Raw genomic sequence first — 14,488 nt, 5'->3', positions numbered from 1 at the left:
CGTCAACCTCACGTAAAGAAGGTTCACCCAAACCTCCACGCTCTTCGTCTGACTGCCTTCAGACTATCGAAAGACTCTCAAGAGCTAGAGGCTTTTCGAAGGAGGCAGCCAGAGCGATTGCCAGAGCAAGGACGACATCCACTCTCAGAGTCTATCAGTCTTAATGGGAAGTCTTCCGAAGCTGGTGCAAGGCCAATGCAGTTTCCTCAACCAGTACCACTGTAACCCAGATTGCTGACTTCCTGTTACATCTAAGGAACGTAAGATCCCTATCAGCTCCTACGATCAAGGGTTACAGAAGTATGTTGGCAGCGGTTTTCCGCCACAGAGGCTTGGATCTTTCCTCCAACAAAGATCTACAGGACCTCCTTAGGTCTTTTGAGACCTCAAAGGAACGTCGGTTGTCCACTCCAGGCTGGAATCTAGACGTGGTCCTAAGGTTCCTAATGTCATCAGGATTTGAACCGCTCCAATCAGCCTCTTTTAAGGACCTCACATTAAAACTCTTTTCCTCGTGTGCTTAGCAACAGGTAAAAGAGTAAGTGAGATCCACGCCTTCAGCAGGAACATAGGTTTCACATCTGAAACGGCTACATGTTCCTTGCAGCTCGGTTTTTTGGCTGAAAACGAGCTTCCTTCCCGTCCTTGGCCTAAGTCGTTCGAGATCCCAAGCCTGTCCAACATGGTGGGGAACGAACTGGAGAGAGTACTTTGCCCAGTTAGAGCTCTTAAGTACTATCTAAGAAGGTCAAAACCATTACGAGGACAATCAGAAGCCTTATGGTGTGCTATCAAGAAGCCTTCTCTACCAATGTCTAAGAACTCAGTTTCTTACTACATCAGGCTTCTGATTAGAGAAGCAAATTCTCATCTGAAGGAAGAAGACCTTGCTTTGCTGAAGGTAAGGACACATGAAGTGAGAGCTGTGGCTACTTCAGTGGCCTTCAAACAGAACCGTTCTCTGCAGAGTGTTATGGATGCAACCTATTGGAGAAGCAAGTCAGTGTTCGCATCATTCTATCTCAAAGATGTCCAGTCTCTTTACGAGTACTGCTACACCCTGGGTCCATTCGTAGCAACGAATGCAGTAGTAGGCGAGGGCTCAGCCACTACATTCCCATAATCCCATAACTTATTAACCTTTCTCTTGAATACTTTTTATGGGTTGTACGGTCGGCTAAGAAGCCTTCCACATCCTTGTTGATTTGGCGGGTGGTCAATTCTTTCTTGAGAAGCGCCAAGGTTAAAGGTTGTGATGAGGTCCTTTAGTATGGGTTGCAGCCCTGTATACTTTAGCACCTTTGAGTTGATTCAGCCTCCCAAGAGGAACGCTGCGCTCAGTAAGGAAGACGATCTTATTAAAGGCAGAGTAACGGTTCAAGTCGACTTCCTTACCAGGTACTTATTATTTCATTGTTATTGTGGATAACTGATTATATGAAATACGGGATACTTAGCTATCCTTTAGTCTTGTACACTGGTTTTTCACCCACCCCCCTGGGTGTGAATCAGCTACATGATTATCGGGTAAGTTTAATATTGAAAAATGTTATTTTTATTAATAAAATAAATTTTTGAATATACTTACCCGATAATCATGATTTAATCGACCCTCCCTTCCTCCCCATAGAGAACCAGTGGACCGAGGAATAATTGAGGAGGTGTCAACAAGAAGTACTTGAGTACCTGGCCACAGGTGGCGCTGGTAAATACACCCCCTTCTAGTATTGTGATAGCTGGCGTATCCCTCCATAGAATTCTGTCGGGCAACGGAGTTGACAGCTACATGATTATCGGGTAAGTATATTCAAAAATTTATTTTATTAATAAAAATAACATATTCCAACTAGAAGGATGTAGTTCAGATGGCGCTCGCGTCGTGGCGTGGGTTGTGTGGCGCTGGGGGTTGGCTAGGGCCTTTGTATAGGCCCATCCCTTTGACGAAGGAATTAACTAAATGGAAGACAACCTGTGAATAGTGGATTTCACGCGCCTTTGCTTTATACACGACACCCAAAAGGTGCTCGCGCGAGGGTTGTAACCTCAGCATTCCATGCTTTTATCTTTCTTTGGTATAATTGGAAGGTTTTATCAGAAAAGATATATAAGAAGCACTTTTCACCGGGCGCCACAGGTCGACCCAGAAATTGTAGCTATTAATAATTATACGAATTCCCGATGGGATGAGGTTTTCTACTCACCACCAATGGTGTCAATCAGCTATATATATGTAACTACCTGGGAAGTTACATATTTAAAAATGGAATTTTAATAATAAAATTAATTTTTAAATATACTTACCTGGTTGTTACATATATAGAAGGGCCCTCCCTCCTCCCCTCTGAAAACAGGGGCATGGAATTACAGAGGAATGTTGGGAATAGTTCTGGTAACCTATGAGAGATGGCGCTCATGTATGACCACCTACTGTCATGGCGGCAATTGCCGCGAAATTTGAATTTCTGCTGTGTGCGCGACAAAACACGGGATTTAAGCTATATATATGTAACTACCAGGTAAGTATATTTAAAAATTAATTTTATAATAAAAATTCAATATTTACTGCTGAATTATATGGCATACTAACCGCTATTGCGAAAATAGCGTTAAAAGAGTAGGGCAATTTTACCATTTACTGTATAGTGATTCAAGAAGTGTCCTTCAAGCTTTAGAAGGTTTTATTTCTAGTAACCCTCTAGTTTTAAAGATTTTAGAGTGGCTTTTAATTATTGGCCTAAAAGGTATAACAATTCGATTGATTTTGCTGGGTTCCGGCACACGTAGGTGTGTCTGGAAATGAAGAGACTGATTCACTGGCAAAGAGTGCTGCTCCCGAGTTGCTATCAAGAACGTCTCCCATTCTTTGTAATGATTTTTTACCAGCGATTGAGAATTTTTCTATTTATAACAATTGGCAAAAGTATTGGGAAAATATAAGCAAAAATAAGACAAGAGAAATTGCTATGGGTATATCCCTTTGGAGGTATAATGGGATGCCCCGAAAATGGGTCACACTCGGATGACTCATCGTCTCCGCATTGGTTAACTCGGATGACACAGGTTTCTGCTGGCTGGCCAACACCAACCATATTGCGACCACTGTTTGATACCCTTGACAGTGAGGCATTTGTTGACTGAATGCCCTACTTATAGCACTGAAAGAAATAGATATCTGTTTGAGGCTTGTGGTGAAGATGGCAGGTTCATCCTTGCCAAGATCCTTGGACATGATGTGTCGTACAATGCCAGTGGCATTTTTAAATTTATATCAGAAGGAGGTCTTCTTAATGCTATTTAACTTTTATAACTTATTTACTTCTAGTGGCATTTTTAAATTTATATCAGAAGCAGGTCTTCTTAATGCTATTTAACTTTTATAACATATTTACTTCTCTGGTTTTAATTGAACATTCTTTTAATCTTTATTTATAATGAGCGATATCGGCGTCAATGACCTTCAATGTCAGGATGCCAGAGAACTTTCAATCAATCAGTCTTGACTCCCTTCCCTGGTTAGCATATAGGCAGAGGTGCTGCCTTCTGTCTCTGCTTCCTGTCTTGTCAGCTTGAGATATCCCTCTAGCTATGGAGTCTTGACTCCCTTGCCGGGTTAGCCTATCTAGACAGAGGTGCCGACTCCTGTCTTTGCTTCTATTCTTGTCAGCTTGAGTTCTTCTAGCACTGGCTGTACGGTTGGCTTTGGGTCACCCCCTCTGCTGCCTCAACTGCAGCCTTTGACTAGTCATCTGCTCTTTCCGATCCCACATCTGAGGAACATTGTCATCTGGAGTTGGTTGATTGGATCCTGCTTGGTTGTCAGGACACCCTTTGAATTTTTAATTCGTAGTGTCTGCTGTCTTGTACGGCTCTCATTAGCTTATGGGCTGCACCCCCTTTTTGTGTAAGTCAATGATAATGATCAGGTTCTGGCTGGTTCTCTTATTATCTCCCTTTCACTCCTGTACTTCCCCTCAGTGTGGACCCTTCCCTTGGGATTGTCCACTCTCCCCCTGTAGATGTTTCAATGCGTCTGCCGCCTGGTATCATCATGCCTGGGGTATTGACAGGTCATTCTTTTGTGGCTACTAGAAATAGTTGCCACCTCGGGGTCAGCTGTTGCTGGTCTAGGCAGTGCGATGAGTGAACTTTCCTTCTTAAGCAGTTCTGATAGACCTACTCTGAAGGCTCTGGTGTTCCTTTGATGTGATCCTTTCCTCCATATTCCTACGACACCGTCATTATGTTTTGCTTCATGAATCATTCCAGATTTCTGAGCTGTTTGGCATGTGTTTTATTATGTTTTAGATTTAGCCATTATTTAGGTGTAGGATGATATAGAATAGGATATATAAAAATTTTTTCCTAATTTTAAGAAGATATGGTGTTTTAATGATGTCTGGTACTCATTTACTTTCCTTATCTTTACAAGTCGCTGATGACAGGGAGTGTTCTACGGTCACGTGTACCAGGCGGGTCAAGTTACCCTTTGGCCACAAGACCTGCCGGAAACATGGAAGTTACCATGTTTCCAAGGGGTCCACTGCAATCTGGGACCCTACTGACTGCAAGGTTTGCATGGATCTCCTTCAAACCGGCTTCTATGCCACTGACGTCACCTTGGACGTCCGAGATTGAAGTCAGAAGATGCTCCAACACTGGGTAAGAGGCTTCCAGAAGATCTCTCAACAAGGTGCCCCTTATCTTCCTTCGCTAGAACTGAAGGACCTCCTCTTTCCCAAGGCTGAGGTGTCCTCCGTTTTTGGTCACCAGTTACTGACAGTCCAACTCCTGCCAGTACCAGCAGATCATGCAAATGAGATGATAAAGTCCGAGACGCTCTGCAAGTCATGAGCCTAGACATGGACGAGATGTCTACTACTACTACTGTTTCATCAGAGAAGGGGAGGATCCTGCTGACCACAGAAGCCTCGGAAGAATCATTCGATGTACATCAGCTGAGTGCAGCTCCCAATGCCTCTTTAATTTCAACCCAAGCCCTAGCTTCCAACTCCACCCCGGTTCCGATATTAGACAAACCTTCGCTACCCAGTAATTTAGAATTAATCACGTCCAAGAAAGCTTTCGTGGAAAACTTAACCACCAGATATGAAAGTTCTCAAACAGATCTAACAGCAGGGATAGAAGCGTTACAACAGGCACCTGCTTCTAAGGCTCCCCCAGCTTCGAGCCTACCAGAATGCACAGTGAAGAACCCTTGGCACTATGCTGAGAAAATGGCCTTAACCGAAGGGTTCCTTCATATTGGGGATGGTTAGGGTTCCAAGCCAGTTTCACACTTGGAATTATTTCCATCGATCGATAGCTACTGTTACGTAAGGCTTAACTCGGATGTGTCCATTAGGGATGATACTATCCCTAAGGAAACGATCATTCTGGATCATGTTAAGGCTCAATCCCTTTTGGTTAAGGAGTTAAAGACTGCTGAATTCACCAATACCCAACTTTCTGCCTTTGGCAGGAAACAGGCCACTTTTGTGGCCCCCAAAGATACGGTCTTCCCCTTTGCCTCTAAAAGCTTAGAGGCTGTTTTGAAAGCAGTAAGGGAGAACAGACCCTTTCCAGTGCTGGAGGAATGTAAACCTGTCTCATTAGCCCTTCCTTACGATTCAAACAATTGAGAGGACGTGCAACATACATTCACTGTTGGAAAGCTAGATAAAGACGGCAGAGGCAAACAGTTTAATGAGAAGCTGCCTAGAATCCCTATTGAAGGGAGAACTGGAAGCTAAAGAGACTTTCTGCCTCTTAACCTTCCAATCTTATCTATGGAAAACTATTCCAAATCTGATCTCTTCCCTGTCTTGGCTGAAACTCACCTAATCATGTTTCGTAGGGATCTCTATGCTTTCGCCCTAGCCAGGAGAGCATGTAGAGAACATGTCCTTGCTACTGCTATGATCAGGCGTGAACCCAGAAAACTGATCAACTCCAATATCTGGGGGAAGGATCTCTTCCCTGAGAAACTGATTGAAGAAGTCATGGACAAAGCGGCTCAAGAGAATAAGAGCCTTATTAAAAAGTGGTGTTTTTCTCTAAACAAAAATTTACCCCCCAATAAAGGACCTTAACCCAAGGCCAAGAAGCCCAGAAGTCACTTAAAAGGAAGGAAATCCTTTCCTGTGGCAACAGCCTCAGTTGCCGCCATTCCTCAGACTGGTAGTAGGTTGGCTAAGGCACCAGCCACCCATTGATATACTACCGCTAGAGAGTTATGGGGTCCTTTGGTCAGTCAGATAGTACTACATTGTATCTTTCTCTCGGGTTACGTTTCTTTCCCTTTGCCTACACAGACACTGAATAGTCTGGCCTATTCTTTACAGATTCTCCTGTCCTCATACACCTGACATCACTGAGATTACCAAACAATTCTTCTTTTCCCAAGCGGTTAACTACTACAACAGTAGTTGTTCAGTGGCAACTTTCCTCTTGGTAAGGGTAGAGGAGGCTGTTTAGCTATGGTAAGCAGCTCTTCTAGGAGAAGGACACTCCAAAATCAAACCATTGTTCTCTAGTCTTGGGTAGTGCCATAGCCTTTGTACCATGGTGTTCCATTGTCTTGGGCTAGAGTTTTCTTGCTTGAGGGTACACTCAGGCACACTGTTCTATCTAGTTTCTCTTCCTCTTGTTTTGTTAAAGTTTATATAGTTTATATAGGAAATACAGTATTTATTTCAATGTTTTTACTGTTCTTAAAATATTTTATTTTTCCTTGTTTCCTTTCCTCACTGGGCTATTTACCCTGCAGGAGCCCCTGGGCTTATAGCATCCTGCTTTTCCAACTAGGGTTGTAGCTTAGCATTTATTAATAATAATAATAATATTGTGTACATGGTCATTTCACAGTCTCCAGCCTTTAACCCTGGTGTACAAGAGAGCTACCACCACGTTTCGCCCTGCCAAAGCTCATAGGAAGGGTTCCAGTAACGGGGAGGTCTGGAAGAGGCGGTCAAACTAGAGGCCAAGGCATTAGAGACAAGACGTCTAAAGTTGCAGATCCTTCGCAACAACTAGGAGATTCCATTAGGGGGACGACTTCACCTGTTCAGGGATCAATGGGAGTTCAATCCCTGGGCTCGCAGCATAGTCTCAAAAGGGCTAGGCTGGAAATGGAGACAGAAACCACCCCAGTTCAAGAGATTCTTCCAACCCACAACCCCCTTTATGGAGGATTACGTTCAAGACCTTCTCCGGAAGGGAGTCATCCATTGCACAAAATCCATGAACTTTCAAAGGCATCTATTCTTTGTGCCCAAGAAAGATTCGAACTTCCGAACTTGTGCCCACAAAACAAATTCATTGTGAATAAAAAGTTCCCAATGCTGACTATCTCGCAAATACAGACCCTACTACCCCAAGGGGCATACACCATCTCCATAGATCTTGCGGACACGTATTGTTATCTTCCGATAGGTCGGCGCTTCTCCCCCTACCTTGGTTTCAGACTGGCAAGAAAGGCCTACGTATTCAAAGCTATGCCCTTTGGGCTCAGTATAGTTCCAAGAATTTTCACAAAATTGGTCGAGGCCATATCCAACAACTTCAGAATAGAGGCTTTCAGGTGATGGTGTACCTGATCAACTGGTTAGTCTGGGCTGCAACGAAGTCAGAATGTCTTCAAACAGCCCAAGAGGTCATGAACTTACTTCAATCTCTGGGCTTCCAAATCAACCTCGAGAAGTCCGGGCTATCTCCAGCCCGGAAATTCCAATGGCTACGACTTCACTGGAACCTACAGTCACACAACCTTTCTCTACTACAAGGCAAGAGAAAGGAAATCGCAAACTTTGTCAGGTGCCTACTTCATTCAAAAGTACTCACGAGACGACAAAAAGAAAGGGTCTTGGGGTTGTTACAGTTCGTGACGGACCCAATCCTGAAAGCAAGGCTCAAAGATGCCAACAGAGTCTGGAGAATAAAGGCATCCCATGCTCGGAGAGATTTTAGCCACGAAACCCCGGCCTTACTGCGGAAGCAGCTCAAGCCGTGGTCCACTGCCAAGAGTATCGAACGAAGCCCCTCTTCAGTACTCTCCTCCTTCCGTGACTATTCACACGGATGCCTCGGAACAATGTTGGGGAGGATACTCCTCTTCCAAGAAAGTGGAGGGTCAGTGGTCGATTGCATTTCAGAAGTTTCACATCAATGTTCTGGAGGCTATGGCAGTGTTTCTGACTCTGAAGAGACTATGCCTAAAGACGAAATCACACATCAAATTAGTCATCGACAACAATACAATAGTACACTGTGTCAACAGACAGGGCTCCAGATCTCCTCAGATCAACCTTGTAATCCTAGCCATCTTCTCTTTAGCAAAAAGGAGGAAACTGCATTTTTCAATATTAATCTTACCCGATAATCATGTAGCTGTCAACTCCGTTGCCCGACAGAATTCTACGGACGGGATACGCCAGCGATCACTATACAAGAGGGGGGTGTACTCACCAGCGCCATCTGTGGCCAGGTACTGCAGTACTTCTTGTCAACACCACCTCAATTTTTCCTCTGTCGTGCTTCCGGCAAGACCTACATGGATACGCTGTTGATTTTGGAGTCTTTGTTCACGGTTTTGGTGAAGTATTGCTCTGAGATTTTGACCTCGTGGCCTCTTCAGCACGTAAGGCTAAGGTTGTACCTTCAGTACCGAGAACTTACCGCACCCCAGTGGCTGATACTCCTGCTACAAGGTTTATTCCGCCCTTTCGTGGCAGAGCCCCCAGCCGAGGAAGTACCCGCCCAGACGGTCACAGGGGCAGGTCCAAGAAAGGTACCAAGTCTTCGAAAAGCAAGCATTGACTCTCCTCCTCTCCAGACAGCTGTAGGAGCCAGACTCAAGACCTTCTGGCAAGCTTGGGAAAGAAGAGGTGCAGACGCCCAGTCTGTCAAGTGGCTAAGGGAGGGTTACAGGATCCCATTCTGCCGCAATCCCCCTCTGACCACTTCTCCCATCAACCTCTCTCCCAACTACAAGGAAAAGGACAAGAGGCTAGCGTTACATCAAGAGGTGTCGCTCCTGTTACAGAAGGAGGCAGTGGTGATAGTCCGGGATCATCAATCCCCGGGCTTTTACAACCGTCTCTTCCTGGTGGCCAAGAAGACAGGAGGTTGGAGACCGGTGCTGGACGTCAGTGCGCTCAATGCTTATGTCACCAAGCAGACGTTCACTATGGAGACGACGAAGTCGGTCCTAGCAGCGGTCAGGCAGGAGGACTGGATGGTCTCGTTGGATCTGAAAGACGCCTACTTTCACGTCCCCATCCATCCAGACTCCCAACCTTTTCTGAGATTCGTCTTTGGAAAGGTTGTGTACCAATTCCAAGCCCTGTGTTTTGGCCTAAGCACGGCACCTCTGGTGTTTACGCGACTGATGAGGAATATTGCGAAATTCCTCCACTTGGCGGACATCAGAGCCTCCCTTTATTTAGACGACTGGCTTTTAAGAGCCCCCACAAGTCGTCGCTGTCTGGAGAGTCTCAGATGGACTTTGGACTTGACCAAGGAACTGGGTCTATTGGTCAATTTAGAGAAGTCCCAGCTTATTCCTTCCCAAACCATCGTTTACCTGGGAATGGAGATTCGGAGTCAAGCTTTTCGGGCTTTTCCGTCGGCCCCAAGAATCAACCAAGCCCTAGAGTGCATCCTGAGCATGCTGAAGAGGAACAGATGCTCGGTGAGACAGTGGATGAGTCTAACAGGGACCCTGTCATCGTTAGCCCTGTTCACCGAGTTAGGGAGACTCCACCTCCGCCCCCTTCAATACCATCTAGCAGCTCACTGGGACAAGAATATGACGCTCGAGGCGGTCTCTATTCCTGTTACCAAAGAGATGAAGACTACTCTAATGTGGTGGAAGAGCAACATCCTTCTCAAGGAGGGTCTCTCTTTAGCTGTTCAGACCCCCGATCTTCATCTCTACTCGGACGCATCAGACTCGGGCTGGGGCGCAACCTTGGACGGACAGGAATGCTCGGGAACATGGAACAAGGAACAGGAAACGCTTCACATCAATTGCAAGGAGTTGTTGGCAGTACATCTGGCCTTAATGAACTTCAAGTCCCTCCTGCTAAACAAGGTGGTGGAGGTGAACTCCGACAACACCACAGCCTTGGCGTACATCTCCAAGCAGGGAGGGACTCATTCGAGGAAGCTGTGCGAGATAGCAAGGGACCTCCTCATTTGGTCAAGAAGTCGAAACCTCACGCTGGTAACGAGATTCATTCAGGGCAATATGAATGTCTCGGCAGATCGCCTCAGCAGGAAGGGTCAAGTCATCCCCACAGAATGGACCCTTCACAAGAACGTGTGCAACAGGCTTTGGGCCTTGTGGGGTCAGCCAACGATAGATCTGTTCGCTACCTCGATGACCAAGAGGCTCCCATTGTACTGTTCCCCGATCCCAGACCCGGCAGCAGTTCACGTGGATGCTTTTCTGCTGGATTGGTCCCACCTCGATCTGTATGCATTCCCGCCGTTCAAGATCATCAACAGAGTTATTCAGAAGTTCGTCTCTCACGAAGGGACACGGCTGACGTTGGTTGCTCCCCTTTGGCCTGCAAGAGAATGGTTCACAGAGGTACTGCAATGGCTGGTCGACGTTCCCAGGACTCTCCCTATAAGAGTGGACCTTCTACGTCAACCTCACGTAAAGAAGGTACACCCAAGCCTCCACGCTCTTCGTCTGACTGCCTTCAGACTATCGAAAGACTCTCTAGAGCTAGAGGCTTTTCGAAGGAGGCAGCCAGAGCGATTGCCAGAGCAAGGAGGATATCCACTCGCAGAGTCTATCAATCCAAGTGGGAAGTCTTCCGAAGCTGGTGCAGAGCCAATGCAGTTTCCTCTACCAGTACCTCTGTAACCCAAGTTGCTGACTTCCTGTTACATCTTAGGAATGTTAGATCTCTTTCGGCTCCTACGATCAAAGGGTACAGAAGTATGTTGGCAGCAGTTTTCCGCCACAGAGGCTTGGATCTTTCCTCCAACAAAGATCTACAAGACATCCTTAGGTCTTTCGAGACCTCTAAAGAACGTCGCTTGTCCACTCCAGGCTGGAATCTAGACGTAGTCTTAAGGTTCCTTATGTCTCCTAGATTTGAACCTCTCCAGTCAGCCTCTTTCAAAGACCTTACTCTCAAAACTCTTTTCCTCGTCTGCCTTGCAACAGCCAAAAGAGTTAGTGAGGTTCACGCCTTCAGCAGGAACATAGGATTCACATCTGAAACAGCTACATGTTCCTTACAGCTCGGGTTTTTGGCAAAAAATGAACTTCCTTCACGTCCTTGGCCTAGATCGTTCGAAATTCCTAGCCTTTCCAACATGGTGGGTAACGAACTAGAGAGAGTTCTTTGCCCTGTCAGAGCTCTAAAGTACTATCTTAAAAGGTCAAAGCCTATACGAGGACAATCAGAGGCCTTATGGTGTGCTATTAAGAAACCTTCGATGCCTATGTCCAAGAACGCAGTTTCGTATTACATAAGGCTTCTGATTAGAGAAGCTCATTCTCACATGAAGGATGAAGACCTTGCTTTGCTGAAGGTAAGGACACACGAAGTGAGAGCTGTGGCTACTTCAATGGCCTTCAAACAGAACCGTTCTCTGCAGAGTATTATGGATGCAACCTATTGGAGGAGCAAGTCAGTGTTTGCATCATTCTATCTCAAAGATGTCCAGTCTCTTTACGAGAACTGCTACACCCTGGGACCATTCGTAGCAGCGAGTGCAGTAGTAGGTGAGGGCTCAGCCACTACATTCCCTTAATCCCATAACCTTTTTTAACCTTTCTCTTGAATGCTTTTATTGTTGCTTTTGGGTTGTTACGGTAGGCTAAGAAGCCTTCCGCATCCTTGTTGATTTGGCGGGTGGTCAATTCTTTCTTGAGAAGCGCCTAGGTTAGAGGTTGTGTAGAGGTCCTTTAGTATGGGTTGCAGCCCTTTATACTTCAGCACCTTAGAGTTGTTCAGCCTCCTAAGAGGACCGCTGCGCTCAGTAAGGAAGACGTACTTATTAAAGGCAGAGTAATGGTTCAAGTCGACTTCCTTACCAGGTACTTATAATTTCATTTGTTATTTTGAATAACTGATAATATGAAATACGGGATACTTAGCTTCTTGATTAACATGTACACTGGTTTTCACCCACCCCCCTGGGTGTGAATCAGCTACATGATTATCGGGTAAGATTAATATTGAAAAATGTTATTTTCATTAGTAAAATAAATTTTTGAATATACTTACCCGATAATCATGATTTAATTGACCCACCCTTCCTCCCCATAGAGAACCAGTGGACCGAGGAAAAATTGAGGTGGTGTTGACAAGAAGTACTGCAGTACCTGGCCACAGATGGCGCTGGTGAGTACACCCCCCTCTTGTATAGTGATCGCTGGCGTATCCCGTCCGTAGAATTCTGTCGGGCAACGGAGTTGACAGCTACATGATTATCGGGTAAGTATATTCAAAAATTTATTTTACTAATGAAAATAACATCTTTCATTAGTTCACCTCGAAGGGGTTTGCAATGTGACGGCAGACACCCTGTCAAGATCCAAGCCTCAGGAAACATAATGGTCTCTGGACATAGAATCATTCTAGGGCAAGTCCCGAGACTGCAAATCGATCTATTTGCGACGAGTTTCAACTAAAAACTTCCCCGATATGTAGCACCAAACTTGGACCCGGAAGTGACAGGAATGGCTGCGATGTCTCTGGATTGGAACCAGTGTTCTCATCTACCTATTTCCTCCATTCCCCCTCCTACTGAAAGTACTGAACAAACTGCAGACTTTCAAAGGAACAGCAACTCTGGTGGCTCCCAAGTGGCCCAAGAGAAGTTGGTACCCTCGTGCTCTGGAACTCAACCTCTCCAGATCCCCCTATCATCCATCTCCAGTGCTGTCCCAGGTTGTTCAACAGACAACTGTCTTCGCTTCCTGTTGGATATTGAAAACCCTTCAGCTAATGATTTTCTCGCCCTCCCAGCTCTAAGAAAATTCAGAGTTGCAAGGGAAAGAATTGACTTCATAGAAGAGTACAAGTCCAACACCACAAAACGACAATATTTGTCTTCCTGGGAAAAATGGGTTACGTTCATGAAAAGTCATCAGCCCTCTTCTATTTCTGTGGACTTCTGTATTTCTTTCTTTATTTCACTACACGATCAAGGTCTAGCCTCTACAACTATTGCCTCAAGTAAGTCGGCACTAACTAGACCGATCGCGTATGCTTTAGATATCGAACTCAATACAGTAGTGAGATATTTGATAAGATCCCGAAGGCTTGTGTTAAACTGAAACCTAATGGACTCCCCAAGGCTATTTCATGGTCTTTGGTGTTACGAACTTAAAACTGTTACAGGTTCTTTTAATGATTAAAATAAATTTTTCCAACAATGATTGAAATATGGGAAATGAATATAAAAAGAAACTCACGAAAAATTCAACACATTTACTCACTAACTTGTATAGAGAAAATCAATGTTACTAATTCGTTTACTTTAACTGACAAATCAAATCGGTCAAAACATCAATAGAAAAGGGGGACAGTCAGTAAGATAGAAATACTTAGGGAATAGTTTTCTGTAGCTGCTGAGACGATACTGGTACGGAGACTTCAGGCTTGAGAATGTTGCAGAAGGGCATCGAAAGTTCAGATGAAACAGGCATGATGACCGGATTTGAAGACTTCTCAGAAAGGGTGGCATCAAGATGGGACATTGGAAGTCTTCTCTAAGAATTTGATGATAGTGTTAAACTAAGGCAGACTGCAGGCAGTGTAGGCTACTACTCGTCACAAGCAGGGAGGGCTGGCTGCTTCAATTTGTCCATTCTTCTCAATCATAACAGGATTTTGGAGATAGGCATTTGTTGTCTGAAGGGAAGTTTAGAATCTGGCTCTATCAGACTTCTAGTCTTCTCTGCTTCTTATCTCGTTAGGACTTGGTTCTTATCTGCTTCGGACATAGTTCCTCTCTGGTCTTATGTCCTGTCCTATCTCTCTTGGACAATTTCTCCATGAAGTTTATATACCTATGTATGGGTGGAGTTAATTACAGTGGGCAGTGGTCATTTCCATGGAAGGGATTTTTTTTTTTTTTTTTTTTAACAATTCTGCATCTCTATTGGCTTCCTCAAAAATGCCCACTTCGATCACACCATGGAAGCTTCTAGAAGAAATTTCTGATGCAATCTGGATCACGTGTTAAGTCGTAACAAAAGGGCAGCACGTGTCCACCCATGATGACATATTTCACAAAAGAGGATGTCCTTCAGGCTCGGTTTTGGAAAATATGCAGACTCCACTAATTAAGACGATGACATCTTGGTCAAAACAGGACAGTCCCCTTATCGCTGCAGGTGCTCTCGTCAAGGCTCGGTTTACTTTCAAAATGCTGACAACAGTGAAGTGAGGACAGGTTTGACCAAACAATAAGGTAGTCGGATCTCTCTGCTCATAATTTGGGAATACTGTAGATATTT

At 44.9% G+C, this 14,488-nt stretch overlaps 1 long non-coding RNA gene across 1 annotated transcript in view; it reads left to right on the top strand.

The window, feature by feature from the left end:
- Window positions 1–14,488, top strand: part of LOC137650266 (uncharacterized) — a 136,644-nt gene that overhangs the window by 39,763 nt on the left and 82,393 nt on the right. The window lies entirely within an intron of this gene.

Source organism: Palaemon carinicauda, chromosome 11, assembly GCF_036898095.1.
Source record: "Palaemon carinicauda isolate YSFRI2023 chromosome 11, ASM3689809v2, whole genome shotgun sequence".
In the NCBI taxonomy this organism is placed as follows: domain Eukaryota; kingdom Metazoa; phylum Arthropoda; class Malacostraca; order Decapoda; family Palaemonidae; genus Palaemon; species Palaemon carinicauda.
Note: the sequence above shows the minus strand (reverse complement) of the source record. Positions and strands in the feature narration are given on the sequence as shown.